The following is an 18674-nucleotide window of genomic DNA, read 5'->3' as shown; positions in this document are numbered from 1 at the left end:
GCTCTCTCACCTCAACTGGCAACAATTCTGCAGACCCATCCCAGATGTAGAGCTCCCTGTGAGAGGTCAGCTGGGGTCTTCACTGGGCCTGATCCACAGCCCAACTTCTTCCTCTGCCCTCTCCTTCCCCTTCCTTCCACAGACAATGATCCCAAGAGCACTCTCCTAAGTGTCCTGCCCTTCATCAGAGAGTTTCCTCCCAGAGAACCCAACGTGCAACTACAACAAGCCTTGCTGTGGGTCTTGTTTGCATTCATCATGTTGAACAAATAAGTAGGCCCCATATTCTTGCTAACATTTACCTCCACTGTATGTTGGCACACCCGTTTTAGAGATGCACAGACTGCAGAAGTGAAATAACTTACGCAACAAGGTCACAAGAAGTACAACAGGTAGTAAGTAGCAGAAATGGGATTTGAAACCAGGATTAGTACAAAACCAGTGTAATGCTTGCTTCTGGCTTGGCTGTGGGAGTTTCAGCTATACATGTGAGTCCCAAGCTTGTTGAGGAAGGAAAGAGGAGCAGGCAGGAGCCAAGACATAGGTACCCTTATCCTTTCAGAGCAAGGCACTTTGTCCCCATGGGATAAAACTGATTCTGCCTGCTGCAACAGATCTTGCGCCTTCAGGTACCATGGCATCCTTTCAGATAAAAGCTGAGTGTCTCTATGTAAGACAGTCTGATAAATACTGAAACAGGAGCACCTGGTTAAAAAAAGATGAAGAGGGAAAACAGAGGTTCTATCCAGTGTGTTTCTCTTATGACAAGTATTTGGTGTTTAATTTTATTGCCAGGAAAGCTCATGTGACATAGAAAAGATTCATTCTCTTTGGGCCTCAGTTTTCCTTCGTAAAAATCAAAGGTTTAAAATAGATAAATCCCATGAACTTTAAAAAACGTCATGAATAGCCACCAGTTGAATACCTATTACCAAGACACATACTTTCATTCAACAAATATTTATTAAATGCTTGTTACAAGCCAAGTATACTTCTAGGCACATATAGAACACATCGTTCTGGGGATATATAAGTGAACAAAACAAATACTGAAGGATCTGACGTTGCACTGGGACACTTACTTAGTGCTTACCTTGTGCCAGGAAGAAGTCTGAGCACTTGTAGATATATCAACTGATTTAATCCTCATGACAGCTCTATGAGGTAGGTACTATTAACATCATTCCCATTTTATAGCTGAAGATAGAGGTGTAGAAACATCAAATTGTACTTGATACAAACCTGTGATACAAACCCGTTCTGGTTTCAAGGTCTAGGCTATTATGTTATGCCACCACTGACATTGGAAAAGTCCAAGGTAACTACTTTCAAATTTATTGGTTTTAAAATTCTTGCCAGAAGATGATGACCTTGTAAAGCTAACATAAAAGGCTACTTTCAGAACAGTACGTACTGAGAAGGTTTACAACACAGAGAAACATTTTCTGTTTTATATTAATAGAAATCGAAAGACAGAAATCATTCTTTTAGTAGCCAAGTTAAATTCTAAATAAAAATGATAACCATATTTCATTCCAGCATGATTGTATAGGGCATAATTTCAATGAATATAGTGCCAGTTGGGAGCATTAAGAAATTTCTTTTTACTAAGTTTCTTATTTTTGGTTTACATATAGTTTACATTCCTTGAGAAAATCTAACAATTGAAATAATCACCTTCACTTTATTTTGTAGGTGACAACTAACAATTATAATATGGATCTTCCTACTGAACATCATAGCTTAACCAGCTGCTGCTGCTGCTGCTAAGTTGCTTCAGTTGTGTCTGACTCTGTGCGACCCCATAGATGGCAGCCCACCAGGCTCCCCCATCCCTGGGATTCTCCAGGCAAGAACACTGGAGTGGGTTGCCATTTCCTTCTCCAACATGAGCCTAGAGTAAACAACTTACAACCATTCTATACCCATACATTCTGTTCACTTTCAGTATGGTCGTCAATACTTTACATGAGATATTCAACACTTTATGAAATAGGCTTTGTATTAGATAATTTTGCCCAACTCTAGGGCAAAATTATCTAACACAAAGCCTAGAGTTGGGCAAAATTATCTAACACAAAGCCTATTTCATAAAGTGTTGAATATCTCATGATGTAAAGTATTGACAACCATATTGAAAGTGAACAGAATGTATGGGTATAGAATGGTTGTAAGTTGTTTACCCTTGAGATCATGTGACTGACTCAGGGCTGTGGCTCACTGCCACCGCCCAGCATCATGAGAAGTATTAATCAGTAGCCTGGAGAAAGAGCAAAATTCAAAGTATATTTTCCACTGAATGCATATTGCTTTCACATCATTGTAAAGTCAAAAAATCTTAAGTTGAACCAGCTGGGGATGTACATTGTATGCTGATATTAACTTATGTCACTAACAGAAGGATCTGTAGGAAAGGAGGGTCTGTACAGGAATTTGCTATACCCGGAGCCTTCAGGTGCACCCTCTGTGGTGAGAATGTTTCTGCCCAAACTCAAGGCAGGTTCCAAGAGAAAGTCTGGATGACAAGGCAGCCTGGGAAAATTTTCAGATTCCTCCACCAGGATTGGAGGGGTTCTTTGATATCATTTTGCCCAAGTACCTTACTTTACCACTTGAGGAGGAAACTGAGGTTCAGAGGGGAATGAAGTTAATGGCAGATACAAAGCTAGAGCCGAGGTCTCATGACAGGATGATCAACTGTCTCAAATTTCCCAAAATGTGGGCCTTCTGGTGTTAACATAGGGCAAGCTGGGGGAGAAGCAGGATGAGCTGGTCACTCTGACTCTTAGTTCTGGCTCTTCACTGCTTCTTAAAATATTTTCATTCCTATTTTCATTCCTTGCATTCCTGGGATAAAGTCCACTTGGTCATGATGTATGATCTTTTTAATGTGTTGTTGGATTCTGATTGCTAGAATTTTGTTAAGGATTTTTGCATCTATGTTCATCAGTGATATTGGCCCGTAGTTCTTTTTCTGTGGTATCTTTGTCAGGTTTTGGGATTAGGGTGATGGTGGCCTCATAGAATGAGTTAGGAAGTTTACCTTCCTCTGCAATTTTCTGGAAGAGTTTGAGTAGGATAGGTGTTAGCTCTTCTCTAAATTTTTGGTAGAATTCAGCTGTGAAGCCATCTGGACCCGGGCTTTTGTTTGCTGGAAGATTTCTGATTACAGGTTCAATTTCCGTGCTTGTGATGGGTCTATTAAGATTTTCTATATCTTCCTGGTTCAGTTTTGGAAGGTTATACTTAACTAAGAATTTGTCCATTTCTTGCAAGTTGTCCATTTTATTGGCATATAATTGCTGATAATAGTCTCTTATGATCCTTTGTATTTCTGTATTGTCTGTTGTGATCTCTCCCTTTTCATTTCTAATTCTATTGATTTGGTTTTTCTCCCTTTGTTTCTTGATGAGTCTGGCTAGTGGTGTGTCAATTTTATTTACCCTCTCAAAGAACCAGCTTTTGGCTTTGTTGATTTTTGCTATGGTCTCTTTTGTTTCTTTTATATTTATTTCTGCCCTAATTTTTAAAATCTCTTTCCTTCTACTAACCCTAGGGTTCTTGACTTCTTCCTTTTCTAGTTGCTTTAGGTGTAGAGTTAGGTTGTTTAGTTGGCTTTTTTCTTGTTTCTTGAGGTATGCCTGTCTTGCTATGAACCTTCCCCTTAGAACTGTTTTTACAGTGTCCCACAGGTTTGGGTTGTTGTGTTTTCATTTTCATTCATTTCTATGCATATTTTGATTTCTTCAATGATTTGTTCATTATTCAGCAGCATGTTGTTCAGTCTCCATATGTTGGAATTTTTAATAGTTTTTCTCCTGTAATTGAGATCCAGTCTTCCTGCATTGTGGTCAGAAAAGATGCTTGGAATGATTTCAATTTTTTTGAATTTACCAAGGCTAGATTTATGGCCCAGGATGTGATCCATCCTGGAGAAGGTTCCAGGTGCACTTGAGAAGAAGGTGAAATTCATTATTTTGGGGTGAAATGTCCTGTAAATATCTATTAGGTCTAACTGGTCTATTGTATCATTTAACTTTTGTGTTTCCTTGTTAATTTTCTGTTTAGTTGATCTATCCATAGGTGTGAGTGGGGTATTAAAGCCTCCCACTATTATTGTGTTACTGTTGATTTCCCCTTTCATACTTGTTAGCATTAGTCTTACATATTGTGGTGCTCTTATGTTGGGTGCATATATATTTATAACTGTTATATCTTCTTCTTGGATTGAGCCTTTGATCATTATGTAGTGTCCTTCATTGTCTCTTTTCACAGCCTTTGTCTTAAAGTCTATTTTATCTGATATGAGTATTGCTACTCCTGCTTTCTTTTGATCTCTATTTGCGTGGAATATCTTTTTCCAGCCCTTCACTTTCAGTCTGTATGTGTCCCTTGTTTTGAAGTGGGTCTCTTGTAGACAGCATATATAGGGGTCTTGTTTTTGTATCCAATCAGCCAATCTTTGTCTTTTGGTTGGGGCATTCAACCATTTACGTTTAAGATAATTATTGATAAGTATGATCCTGTTGCCATTTTCTTTATTGCTTTGGGTTCGAGTTTATACACTCATTCTGTGTTTCCTGTCTAGAGAAGGTCCTTTAGCATTGGTTGGAGAGCTGTTTGGTAATGCTGAATTCTCTCAGCTTTTGCCTATCTGTAAAGCTTTTGATTTCTCCTTCATACTTGAATGAGATCCTTGCTGGGTACAGTAATCTGGGCTGTAGGTTATTTTCTTTCATCACTTTAAGTATGCCCTGCATTCCCTCTTGGCCTGAAGAGTTTCTATTGAAAGGTCAGCTGTTATCCTTATGGGGATCCCCTTGTGTGTTATTTGTTGCTTTTCCCTTGCTGCTTTTAATATTTGTTCTTTGTGTTTGATCTTTGTTAATTTGATTAATATGTGTCTTGAGGTATTTTGCCTTGGGTTTATCCTGTTTGGGACTCTCTGGGATTCTTGGACTTGGGTGATTATTTCCTTCCCCATTTTAGGGAAATTTTCAACTATTATCTCCTTAAGTATTTTCTCATGGTCTTTCTTCTTGTCTTCTTCTTCTGGGACTCCTATGATTCGGATATTGGGGCGTTTAAAATTGTCCCAGAGGTCTCTGAGGTTGTCCTCATTTCTTTTAATTCATTTTTCTTTTTTCCTCTCTGCTTCATTTTTTACTACCATTCTATCTTCTAACTCACTTACTCTATCTTCTGCCTCCATTATTCTACTATTGGTTCCCTCCAGAGTGTTTTTGATCTCATCTATTGCATTATTCATTGTATATTGACTTTTTTTTATTTCTTCTAGATCCTTATTAAACCTTTCTTGCATCTTCTCAATCTTCGTCTCCAGATTATTTATCTGTAACTCCAATTTGCTTTCAAGATTTTGGATCAATTTCACTATCATTATTTGGAATTCTTTACCAGGTAGATTCCCCTATCTCTTCCTCTTTTGTTTGGGTTGGTGGGCATCTATCCTGTTCCTTTATTTGCTGGGTATTTCTCTGCCTCTTTATCTTGCTTATATTGCTGTGCTTGGGGTGGCCTTTCTGTCTTCAGGCAGTTTGTGGAGTTCTCTTTATTGTGGAGTTTCCTTGCTATGGGTGAGGTTGGACACATGGCTTGTCAAGGTTCCCTGGTTAGGGAAGCTTGTGTCAGTGTTCTGATGGGTGGAGCTGGATTTCTTCTCTCTGGAGTGCAATGAAGTGACTAATAATGAGTTATGAGATGTCAATAGGTTTGGAGTGACTTTGGACAACCTGTATAGTCACTTCCAAGGTGGTTCCCTCTGTTTTAGTTTCTGTTTGCTGGTCTCTTCAGTGTCTAATTTCCGCCCTGACACTGGGGAATGGTGGTGGAATGTAATACACCATATTAACAAATTGAAAAATAAAAACCATATGATTATTTCAATAGATGCAGAGAAAGCCTTTGACAAAATTCAACATCCATTTATGATAAAAACCCTCCAGAAGGTGGGAATAAAAGGAACATTCCTCAACGTAATAAAAGCTATATATGACAAACCCACAGCAAACATTATCCTCAATGGTGAAAAATTGAAAGCATTTCCCCTAAAGTCAGGAACAAGACAAGGGTGCCCACTCTCACCATTACTATTCAACATAGTTTTGGAAGTTTTGGCCACAGCAATCAGAGCAGAAAAATACATAAAAGGAATTCAAATAGGAAAAGAAGAAGTAAAATTCTCACTGTTTGCAGATGACATGATCCTCTACACAGAAAACCCTAAAGACTCTACCAGAAAATTACTAGAGCTAATCAATGAATATAGTAAAGTTTCAGGATATAAAATTAACACACAGAAATCCCTTGCATTCCTATACACTAATAATGAGAAAATAGAAAGAGAAATTAAGGAAACAATTCCATTCACCGTTGCAACGAAAAGAATAAAATACTTAGGAATATATCTACCTAAAGAAACAAAAGACCTATATATAGAAAACTATAAAACATTGGTGAAAGAAATCAGAGAGGACTATAATAGATGGAGAAACATACCATTTTCATGGATTGGAAGAATAAATATTGTGAAAATGAAAATATTACCTAAAGTAATTTATAAGTTCAATGCAATCCCTATCAAGCTACCAATGGTGTCTTTCACAGAGCTAGAACAAATAATTTCACAATTTGTATGGAAATACAAAAAGGCTCACATAGCCAAATCAATCTTGAGAAAGAAGAATGGAACTGGGGGAATCAACCTGCCAGACTTAAGGCTCTACTACAAAGCCACTGTCATCAAGACAGTATGGTACTGGCATAAAGACAGAAATATAGATCAATGGAACAAAGTAGAAAGCCCAGAGATAAATCCATGCGCCTATCATGGAGAAAGCAAGAGAGTTCCAGAAGAGCATCTATTTCTGCTTCATTGACTATGCCAAAGCCTTTGACTGTGTGGATCACAATAAACTGTGGAACATTCTGAAAGAGATGGTAATCCCAGACCACCTGACCTGCCTCTTGAGAAACCTGTAGGCAGGTCAGGAAGCAACAGTCAGAACTGTACATGGAACAACAGACTGGTTCCAAATAGGAAAAGGAGTGCATCAAGGCTGTATATTGTCACCTTGCTTATTTAACTTATATGCAGAGTACATCATGAGGAATGCTGGGCTGGAAGAAGCACAAGCTGGAATCAAGATTGCCGGGAGAAATATCAATAATCTCAGATATGCAGATGACACTACCCTTATGGCAGAAAGTGAAGAGGAACTCAAAAGCCTCTTGGTGAAATTGAAAGAGGAGAGTGAAAAGTTTGGCTTGAAGCTCAACATTCAGAAAACAAAGATCATGGCATCTGGTCCCATCACTTCATGGGAAATTGATGGAAAAACAGTGGAAACAGTGTCAGACTTTATTTTTTTGGGCTCCAAAATCACTGCAGATGCTGATTGCAGCCATGAAATTAAAAGACGCTTGCTCCTTGGAAAGAAAGTTATGACCAACCTAGATAGCAAATTAAAAAGCAGAGACATTACTTTGCCAACCAAGGTCCGTCTAGTCAAGGCTATGGTTTTTCCCGTGGTCATGTATGGATGTGAGAAGAAAGCTGATCGCCGAAAAATTGATGTTTTTGAACTGTGGTGTTGGAGAAGACTCTTGAGAGTCCCTTGTACCACAAGGAGATCCAACCAGTCCATTCTAAGGGAGATCGATCCTGGGTGTTCATTGGAAGGACTGATGCTAAAGCTGAAACTGCAATATTTTGGCCACCTCATGCGACGAGTTGACTCACTGGAAAAGACTCTGATGCTGGGAAAGGTTGGGGGCGGGAGGAGAAGGGGACGACCAAGAATGAGATGGCTGGATGGCATCACCGACTCTGTGGACATGAGTTTGAGTGAACTCCGGGAGTTGGTGATGGACAGGGAGGCCTGGCGTGCTGTGATTCATGGGGTCGCGGAGAGTCGGACACGACTGAGTGACTGAACTGAACTGAACTGATGGACACCTTATCTTTGACAAGGGAGACAAGAATATTCAATGGAGAAAAGACAATCTCTTTAACAAGTGATGCTGGGAAACTGGTCAACCACTTGTAAAAGAATGAAACTAGAACACTCCCTAACACCATACACAAAAATAAACTCAAAATGGATTAAAGATCTAAATGTAAGACTAGAAACTATAAAACTCCTAGAGGAGAACATAGGCAAAACACTCTCTGACATAAGTCACAGCAGGATCCTCCAAGACTCACCTCCCAGAATATTGGAAATAAAAGCAAAAATAAACAAATGGGACCTAATTAAAATTAAAAGCTTCTGCACAGCAAAGGAAACTCTAAGCAAGGTGAAAAGACAGCCTTCAGAATGGGAGAAAATAATAGCAAATGAAGCAACTGACAAAGGATTAATCTCAAAAATATACAAGCAACTCCTGCAGCTCAATTCCAGAAAAATAAACGACCCAATCAAACAATGGGCTAAAGAACTAAACAGACATTTCTCCAAAGAAGACATACAGATGGCTAACAAACACATGAAAAAATGCTCAACATCACTCATAATTAGAGAAATGCAAATTAAAACCACAATGAGGTATCATTTCACGCCAGTCAGAATGGCTGCTATCCAAAAGTCTACATGCAATAAATGCTGGAGAGGGTGTGGAGAAAAGGGAACCCTCTTACACTGTTGGTGGGAATGCAAACTAGTGTGGCCACTATGGAGAACAGTGTGGAGAGTCCTTAAAAAACTGGAAATAGAACTGCCATATGACCCAGCAATCCCACTCCTGGGCATACACACCAAGGAAACCAGAATTGAAAGAGACACGTGTACCCCAATGTTCGTCGCAGCACTGTTTATAATAGCCAGGACATGGAAGCAACCTAGATGTCCATCCACAGACGAATGGATAAGAAAGCTGTGGTACATTTACACAATGGAGTACTACTCAGCGATTAAAAAGAATACATTTGAATTAGTTCTAATGAGGTGGATGAAACTGGAGCCTATTATACAAAGCGAAGTAAGCCAGAAACAAAAACACCAATACAGTATATTAGCACACATATATGGAATATAGCAAGAGGATAACGATAACCCTATATACGAGACAACAGCAGAGACTTGGATGTGTGGAGCAGTCTTTTGGACTCTGTGGGAGAGGGCGAGGGTGGGATAATTTGGGAAAATGGATTGAAACATGTATATTATCATATGTGAAATGAATCTGACGTGGTTGGGGGCTCCCCACCTCAACACTCTGTGGATTTAAGAGGCCATTTCTTCCATAAGTGTATAAATTAGCCTGGGATAGAAACTGCACGCTGAATTTACTAATTAAGAAATGAGAAATCAGAACTATAAAGGTGGCATAGAAATACAAGAAATTATTCTTAAGTAATTTTTTAAAACTTTGAACAGAATTACAGATTTTGCCATTTGTTATAAACTGGTATATGTAATTTAACCAGAACCATGAGAAAGTTGGTATTGTGTGAATTCTGAGGCACTTTCGACATGTTGTAGGAGTGATGTGGACTTTTTTGAGTTTTACACATTCATAAGTGAATGGTCTGTATCTTGTGCCTTTGTTGGTTTTCTGTGAGCTGTAGTTTCTGGGAAATGAGCAGCTCTCATTCCTGTAACTCTGGTAACCCAGTCATTCGTGTGCGTCCTTCATGAGGATCCAGTGTGGCTGTGGTGCTGTTATCCCTCTGATAGGAACTCTAACTCAGTGTAAAGCCCCAAAGATCTGTTACTTATTTTTATTTTATATTGTACTATATTTTATTTATAGTGTTGTGTTTGTTTCAGGTGTATAGCAAAGTCATACAGTCATATATATATATATATATATATATGAATTAACAAAAGCAGTTCCCGTCTTTTGATGGGGAGCTCGTGGTTTATAATATAAATGGCATTATTTTGAGAGAGGGATAACTTAGGTAAGGCGTTGGGTTTTTTTTTTTCTTTTTGCAGCAAAAAATTAAATAAAATATTTTCACGATGCTGCATCTTTCCCTCCTGGCCCCAACCTCAGGAAAAACCTTCATCTGTTTCCTTTGACTTCCCCTTCGAATTTCATGCAGAATTGTTAAGACTGTATCCTCCTACTATTGCCCATTTCTCTTCACGCCCCTCTCTCTTGTTTTCTCTGAGAAAGCAGAGTTTGCGCGGCAAGTAGCGTGATGGTCATTTAGGAACTAAGAGAGAATGATTTCATCTCTAGAAATCCAAGAAAACCTGAATGGTCCAAATGACATCCAGAGAGTGAAATAGTATACCTCACAGCCCATAGAAGGTAAGAACTGGCCTCTGTATAGGTAGACAGTTCCTGAAAAGGTGGGATTTCACAGCCAGTGATGGCTCCCCCACTTTCATCTCCATCCACTTGGTCTACCTATCTTTCAAGTCCGATTTCTGCCACAAGCCTTCCTGAGTACTGCAGCTCACCATGGCTCCTCCCTCGTGACACAGCTACTACATCTGTCATTCAGCTGGCATTCCACTCCTCCACTTAAATTGTCCTGGGGCTCCATACTGCCCTGGTACCCCAACCTTACTCCCTATTCACTTTCTTGCTGCCCTTGCTGGTGTCGCTTAACTGAGAACTGGTCCCTGGCCTTCTGTACTTTTGTCTAAGTTCCTTCCATCTCTGTGATGCCTCACAGTCTCACAGATTCAGCTATTACCTCCCCACAGATGACTCCCAAGTCTAGACCATCAAAATTTTGTACTCTCTCCCCAACTGCTAACCAAATTTCCAACTACCAAAGAAATATTTCCACAGGGCTCTGCTGCCATCACCTTTCTCACCAAGTGAAGCCCTGACTTCCCAGGTTGACACCGTCAGCCTTTCCCCAGTCACAAAGGTTGGAAAAGGCTGACACTGAGATGGGGATCCAGGATGAGGGACAAGGGTAAGTACTGTCAGAAACAATAAAAAATTAATAGGCAATCTAAGAAAGAAAAGGAAAATTTTATTTGAGGATTATAACCTGGGAGAGAGTTTCTCAGAGAGTTCTGAGGACTGTTTCAAAGAATAAGGGATGTGGTTAGTACATATGTGACCAGCAAAAGTCGCCTCTAAGCAAACACACAAGTCTTGTGTAAGATTGCTGCTAGGTAACAGGAACAGATATCTTAGTGGTTTTAGTACTTTTCTAAGTATGGGAAGAACCAAGAATCCAGGTTCATAAGAAACATATCCTGAAAATATCTAACCACCTGAAGGCCTGTTCTGTCACTTTTCCCAGAGCACAGAATGCCTCATCCTACTCTTCACCCTGAATTCCTTTTGGGGTTTTAATGTACATAGGTGACTATTCAGTTCAGTTCAGTTCAGTCGTTCAGTTGTGTCCGACTCTTTGCGACCCTATGGACTACAGCATGCGAGGCCTCCCTGTAAATCACCAACTCCCAGAGCCTACTCAAACTCATGTCCATCGCATCGGTGATGCCATCCAACGATCTCATCCTCTGACGTCCCCTTCTTCTCCCACCTTCAATCTTCCCCAGCATCAGGGTCTTTTCCATTGAATCAGCTCTTCGCATCAAATGGCCAAAGTAGTGGAGCTTCAGCTTCAGCATCAGTCCTTACAATGAACATTCAGGACTCATTTCCTTTAGGATGGACTGGTTGGATCTCCTTGAAGTCCAAGGGATTCTCAAGAGTCTCCACAGTTCAAAAGCATCAATTATTTGGCGCTCAGCTTTCTTTATGGTTCAACTCTCACATACAAGCATGACTACTGGAAAAACCATAGCTTTGTCTAGATGGACCTTTGCTAACAAAGCAATGTCTCTGCTTTTTAATATGCTGTCTAGGTTGGTCAAACTAACTTTTCTTCCAAGGAGCAAGTGTCTTTTAATTTCATGGCTGCAGTCACCATCTGCAGTGATTTTGGAGCCCCCCAAAATAAAATCAGCCACTATTTTCACTGTTTCCCCATCTATTTCCCATGAAGTGACGGGACCAGATGCCATGATCTTAGCTTTCTGAATGTTGAGCTTTAAGCCAACTTTTTCACTCTCCTCTTTCACTTTCATCAAGAGGCTCTTTAGTTCTTCACTTTCTGCCATAAGGGTAGTATCATCTGCATATCTAAGGTTAGTGATATTTCTCCTGGCAATCTAAATTCCAGTTTGTGCTTCATCCAGACCAGCATTTCTCATGATGTACTCTGCATAGAAGTTAAATAAGCAGGGTGACAATATACAGCCTTGACATACTCCTTTCCCTATTTGGAACCAGTCTGTTGTTCCATGTCCAGTTCTAACTGGTGTTTCCTGACATGCATACAGATTTCTCAAGAGGCAGGTCAGGTGGTCTGGGATTCCCATCTCTTGAAGAATTTTCCAGTTTATTGTGATCCACACAGTTAAAGGTTTTGGCGTAGTCAATAAAGCAGAAATAGATGTTTTTCTGGAACTCTCTTGCTTTCTCCATGATCCATCGGATGTTGGCAATTTGATCTCTGGTTCCTCTGCCTTTTCTAAAACCAGCTTGAACATCTGGAAGTTCACAGTTCACATACTGTTGAAGTCTGGCTTGGAGAATATTGAGCATTACTTTACTAAGGTGTGAGATGAGTGCAATTGTGTGGTAGTTTGAGCATTCTTTAGCATTGCCTTTCTTAGGGATTGGAATAAAAACTGACCTTTTCCAGTCCTGTGGCCACAGCACTTTCACAGCATCATCTTTTAGGATTTGAAGTAGCTCAACTGGAATTCCATCACCTCCACTAGCTTTGTTTGTAGTGATACTTCCTAAAGCCCACTTGACCTCGCATTCCAGGATGTCTGGCTCTAGGTGAGTGATCATACCACTGTGATTATCTGGGTCATGAAGATCTTTTTTGTATAGTTCTTCTGTGTATTCTTGCCACCTCTTCTTAATATCTTCTGCTTCTATTAGGTCCATACCATTTCTGTCCTTTATCGAGCCAATCTTTGCATGAAATGTTCCCTTGGTATCTCTAGTTTTCTTGAAGAGATCTCTAATCTTTCCCATTCTATTGTTTTCCTCTATTTCTTTGCACTGATCACTGAGGAAAGTTTTCTTATCTTTCCTTGCTATTCTTTGGAACTCTGCATTCAAAAGGGTATATCTTTCCTTTTCTCCTTTGCTTTTTGCTTCTCTTCTTTTCACAGCTATTTGTAAGGTCTCCTCAGACATCCATTTTGCCTTTTTTGCATTTATTTTTCTTGGAGATGGTCTTGATCCCTGTCTCCTGTACAATGTCATGACCCTCTATCCATAGTTCATCAGGCATTCTATCAGATCTAATCCCTTGAATCTATTTCTCACTTCCACTATATAATCATAAAGGATTTGATTTAGGTCATACCTGAATGGTCTAGTGGTTTTCCCTACTTTCTTCAATTTAAGTCTGAATTTGGCAATAAGGAGTTCATGATCTGAGCCACAGTCAGCTCCCAGTCTTGTTTTTGCTGACTGTATAGAGCTTCTCCATCTTTGGCTGCAAAGAATATAATCAATCTGATTTTGGTATTGACCATCTGGTGATGTCCATGTGTAGAGTCTTCTCTTGTGTAGTTGGAAGAGGATGTTTGCTATGACCAGTGCATTCTCTTGGAAAAACTCTATTAGCCTTTGCCCTGCTTCGTTCTGCACTCCAAGGCCAAATTTGCCTATTACTCCATGTATCTCTTGACTTCCTACTTTTGCATTCCAGTCCCCTATAATGAAAAGGACATCTTTTTTGGGTGTTAGTTCTAAAAGGCCTTGTAGGTCTTCATAGAGGCATTCAACATCAGCATCTTCAGCATTACTGGTCGGGGCATGGACTTGGATTACCATGATATTGAATGGTTTGCCTTGGAAATGAACAGAGATCATTCTGTCGTTTTTGAGTTTGCATCCAAGTACTGCATTTCAGACTCTTTTGTTGACTTCAATGATGGCTACTCCATTCCTTCTAAGGGATTCTTGCCCACAGTAGTAGATATAATGGTCATCTGAGTTAAATTCATCCATTCCAGTCCGTTTTAGTTTGCTGATTCCTAAAATGTCTACATTCACTCTTGCCATCTCCTGTTTGACCATTGACCACTTCCAATTTGCCTTGATTCATGGACCTAACATTCCAGATTCCTACGCAATATTGCTCTTTACAACATCAGACTTTGCTTCTATCACCAGTCACATCCACAACTGGGTGTTGTTTTTGCTTTGGGTCCATCTCTTCATTCCTTCTGGAGTTATTTCTCCACTGATCTCCAGTGGAGATGGATGAAGCACAAGCTGGAATCAAGCTGGGAGAAATATCAATAACCTCAGATATGCAGATGACACCACCCTTATGGCAGAAAGCGAAGAAGAACTAAAGAGCTGCTTGATGAAAGTGAAGGAGGAGAGTGAAAAAGTTGGCTTAAAGCTCAACATTCAGAAAACAAAGATCATGGCATCCCGTCCTGTCACTTCATGGCAAATAGATGGAGAAACAGTGGAAACAGTGTCAGACTTTATTTTGGGGGGCTCCAAAATCACTGCAGATGGTGACTGCACCCATGAAATTAAAAGACGCTTACTCCTTGGAAGAAAAGTTATGACCAACCTAGACAGCATATTAAAAAGCAGAGACATTACTTTGCCAACAAAGGTCTGTCTAGTCAAGGCTATGGCTTTCCCAGTAGTCATGTATGGATGTGAGAGTTGGACTATAAAGAAAGCTGAGCGCCGAAGAATTGATGCTTTTGAACTGTGGTGTCGGAGAAGACTCTTGAGAGTCCCTTGGACTGCAAGGAGATCCAACCAGTCCATCCTAATGGAGATCAGTCCTGAATGTTCATTGTAAGGACTGATGTTGAAGCTGAAACTCCAATACTTTGGCCACTTGATGCGAAGAACTGACTCATTTGAAAAGACCCTGATGCTGGGAAAGATAGAAGGCGGAGGAGAAGGAACAGAGGATGAGATGGTTGGATGACATCATCGACTCAATGGACATGAGTTTGAGTAAACTCCAGGAGTTGGTGATGGACAGGGAGGCCTGGCGTGCTGCAGTCCATGGGGTTGCAAAGAGTCAGGCATGACTAAGCGATTGAACTGAACTGATCTCCAGCAGCATATTGGGCACCTACCAACCTGGGGAGTTCATCTTTCAGTCTCCTGTCTTTTTGCCTTTTCATACTGTTCATGGGGTTCTCAAGGCAAGAATACTTAAATGGTTTGCCATTCCTTTCTCCAGTGGACCACATTTTGTCAGAACTCTCTATCATGACCCGTCCATCTTGGGTGGCCCTACATGGCATGGCTCTTAGTTTCATTGAATTAGACAAAGCTGTGGTCCATGTGATCAGATTGTTTAGTTTCCTGTGATTGTGGTTTTCAGTCTGTCTGCCCTCTGATGGAGAAGGATAAGAGGCTTATGGAAGCTTCCTGAAGGAAGAGACTGCCTGAGGGGAAAACTGGGTCTTGTTCTGATGGGCGGGACTTTGCTCAGTAAATCTTTCATCCAATTTTCTTTTGATGGGTAGAGCTGTGTTCCCTCCCTGCTATTTACCTGGGGCCAAACTATGGATGTGAGAATTAGACTGTGAAGAAAGCTGATCTCCGAAGAATTGATGCTTTTGAACTGTGGTGTTGGAGAAGACTCTTGAGAGTCCCTTGGACTGCAAGGAGATCCAACCAGTCCATTCTAAAGGAGATCAGTCCTGGGTGTTCATTGGAAGGACTGATGCTAAAGCTGAAACTCCAATACTTTGGCCACCTCATGCGAAGAGTTGATTCACTGGAAGAGACTCTGATGCTGGGAGGGATTGTGGGCAGGAGGAGAAGGGGACGACAGAGAATGAGATGGGTGGATGGCATCACCGACTCAATGAATGTGAGTTTGAATGAATTTCGGGAATTGGTGATGGACAGGGAGGCCTGGCGTGCTGTGATTCGTGGGGTTGCAAAGAGTCGGACATGACTGAGTGACTGAACTGAACTGAACTGGCTGAAACTATGGTGGAGGTAATGAAAATAATGGCGACCTCCTTCAAAAGATCCCAGGTGTGTCTTTGGGACATGTCACATTTGAAATGCCTGCTTGATAGCCAATAAGGCCTTCCTGGAGGATGTCCAGCAGGCAGTTGGATATACAAGTCTAAAGGAACTTCCCTGGTGGTCCAATGGTTAAGAATCCGCTTTCCAATGTGGGGTTCAATCCCTGGTCAGGGAACTAACATCCCACATGACTCGGGGCAACTAACCCATGTACCACAACTACTGAGCCCACATACCTCAGCTGGAGAGACCACATGCCACAGACTATATGCTCTCTGGAGCCCACAGAGAGAGCCGCAACTAGAGAGAAGCCCTCGCATGGTAGTGCTGCAACAGAGACCCGATACAGTAAAAAATAAATAAACAATTTTTTTTTAAGTTTGGAGCTTAGATGGGGTCTGTTATAAAGATATAACTTAGGTGGGGTATAAAGATATAACTCTGGAGTCTGGCAGGACATGCAGCAATCTCCCTCTCAGGAGGTCTGCCCTAAGAGTAGGGCTAACTCTTGAAGGCAAAAGGGGATAATTTAAGAAAAAAAAGGTATAATTTTGGAATGATCACCATGTGGGAGTAAATACAGATAAAAAATAGAGGATGTCTGAGGAAGGAGCCTCAAGACTTTCCAAGATTAGTAGATCAGAGAAATGACGAGAAACAAGCAGATGGAAACAGAGCAACCAGAGGTAAAAGGAAAACCAATCATCTCTGAAGTCCTGGAAGCTGCAAGAAACAGAAGGTACAAGTTGGAGAGTGAATCATCTACATCAGTCTGGATTTGACAATATGGAGATACTGGTAATCTACAGCAGTTTCAATGGAAGGGTGAGTGTGAAAGAAAAAGTTAATAGAAGTTTGGGAACATTTAGATATAAGCATTGTTCACTATAATGTTATTACCAAAGTATTTTATCTACTCCATTTTTCAATAGTTTCAAGTATTTAAGAATGGTCCTTTCGTAATCTACCTTGATTTGTCCTTGGTTCGACTTCCTGAGTTGGGCAGGGGGACATGAGGTCACATGCTGGAAGATGGTCTCTGCTAAGCAGTGGCAGGAATCGATCTTACTCAGTCCACCCCAGATGCAGAAAGTTTATCAGGCCACACAGAAATATTTATAGATTGAAAGAGACTCTTTCAATGAGAAAGAGAAAACTAAAACACCAGAAATTAAAAAGTTCTAAACCAAAGCCACATCATTGGGAAATTTCACTGTGCTGGGGCTAAACAAAGCGTTTCTAAAAGCTTCTAAAGGGGTAGGGGAAGGGGAGAAGCACAGGTAAGCTATAAAAGATGCTTGTCTAGCATCCAAGACAAGATAAGATTTCTCAACAGCAACACTGGAAACTAGAAGACATTGGAACAATTACCTCAACATTCTATAGGAGAATATTTCCAATCTATAATTCTAAACTCTACCAAAATAGTAGTTTAAAGATTTTAAATATCAATCAAATGAGAGTAAATTTTTCAGGTATATGAGTTCTCAAAAAATTTGCTTCCTATGACCCTTTCTCAGGAAGCTACCAAAATGTTATCCACCAAAATGAGGGAGTAAACAAAAATAGAAAGACGCAAAATTTAAGAAACAAGGTGTGCAACAAAGTGAAGAAATATACTGAACCTTCATCTTGATGGTGAAAGAAGACACTAAGGTGATAGCTATGCAATATATAGAGAAGTAACCAAGCCAGACTGGAGCAAGTCCAAGAGCTAAACAAGAGGTCTTTCAGCTAAGGGCAGAATGTGGGCCTAAAGTGCTGTCAACTACATAGAAAACTAAGCAAACAACAACAAAAAAATGATATTGTTAATTCCAGGGAAAACAAAAAGACATAAAGAGAAAGAACAGTAAGCCTGATTTGTTACATGACTCTCCTCTAAATAATATACATGATCATAATGTAAATAACTCAATACTGACCTAAGTAAATTTAACTAAACTAGAAAAGATGAGGGCTTCCCTGATGACTTAGTCAGTAAAGAAACCACTTGCAATGTAGGAGACCCAGGTTCGATCTTCAAAGTTTAAAGTTCATGTGTGTATATCAAGTGTTATACATGTATAAAAAATGTTATTTGCTTGACAACATTTTCAAATATACTTTACATCAACAAGCCCACTGCGAATTTTTTAAAGACCAACGTCATCTTAGAAGCAATATGCATATGTATATGCATCACACTGCCAACCACTGGGCTGGCTACCCATTAGGCGGGTGCTCAGTAAAGGCTCGGAGAAGGCAATGGCAAGCCACTCCAGTACTCTTGCCTAGAAAATCGCATATGGACAGATGAGCCTGGTGGGCTGCAGTCCATGGCGTCCCTACTAGTCGGACACGGCTGAGCGACTTCACTTTCACTTTTCACTTTCACACATTGGAGAAGGAAATGGCAACCCACTCCAGTGTTCTTGCCTGGAGAATCCCAGGGACGGGGAAGCCTGGTGGGCTGCCATCTATGGGGTCGCACAGAGTCGGACACGAATGAAGTGACTTAGCAGCAGCAGCAGTAAAGGTTGAAACTGAGGTCCTATAACCCTCATCAGAGCAGCAAAGCCATGGTATACCATTCATTGCCACCAGATGGCAGATCTCTATCAGAAGTCCTTGTCTATGGCATTAACTGATTATCCCTGCTCCCCCTCAAACCTTTCCAGAGTACTTTATCTCACTCT

At 40.5% G+C, this 18674-nt stretch overlaps 1 non-coding gene across 1 annotated transcript; it reads left to right on the top strand.

Moving 5' to 3' along the window:
• Positions 1 to 16390: 16390 nt before the first annotated feature.
• On the top strand, positions 16391 to 16525 carry LOC129559666 (small Cajal body-specific RNA 11). Its single transcript, XR_008686608.1, has one exon.
• Positions 16526 to 18674: the final 2149 nt, after the last annotated feature.

The sequence above is a fragment of the Moschus berezovskii genome, chromosome 8 (assembly GCF_049115385.1).
Source record: "Moschus berezovskii isolate FMDL1 chromosome 8, NW_MosBer_1.0, whole genome shotgun sequence".
Lineage (NCBI taxonomy): Eukaryota > Metazoa > Chordata > Mammalia > Artiodactyla > Moschidae > Moschus > Moschus berezovskii.
Note: the sequence above shows the minus strand (reverse complement) of the source record. Positions and strands in the feature narration are given on the sequence as shown.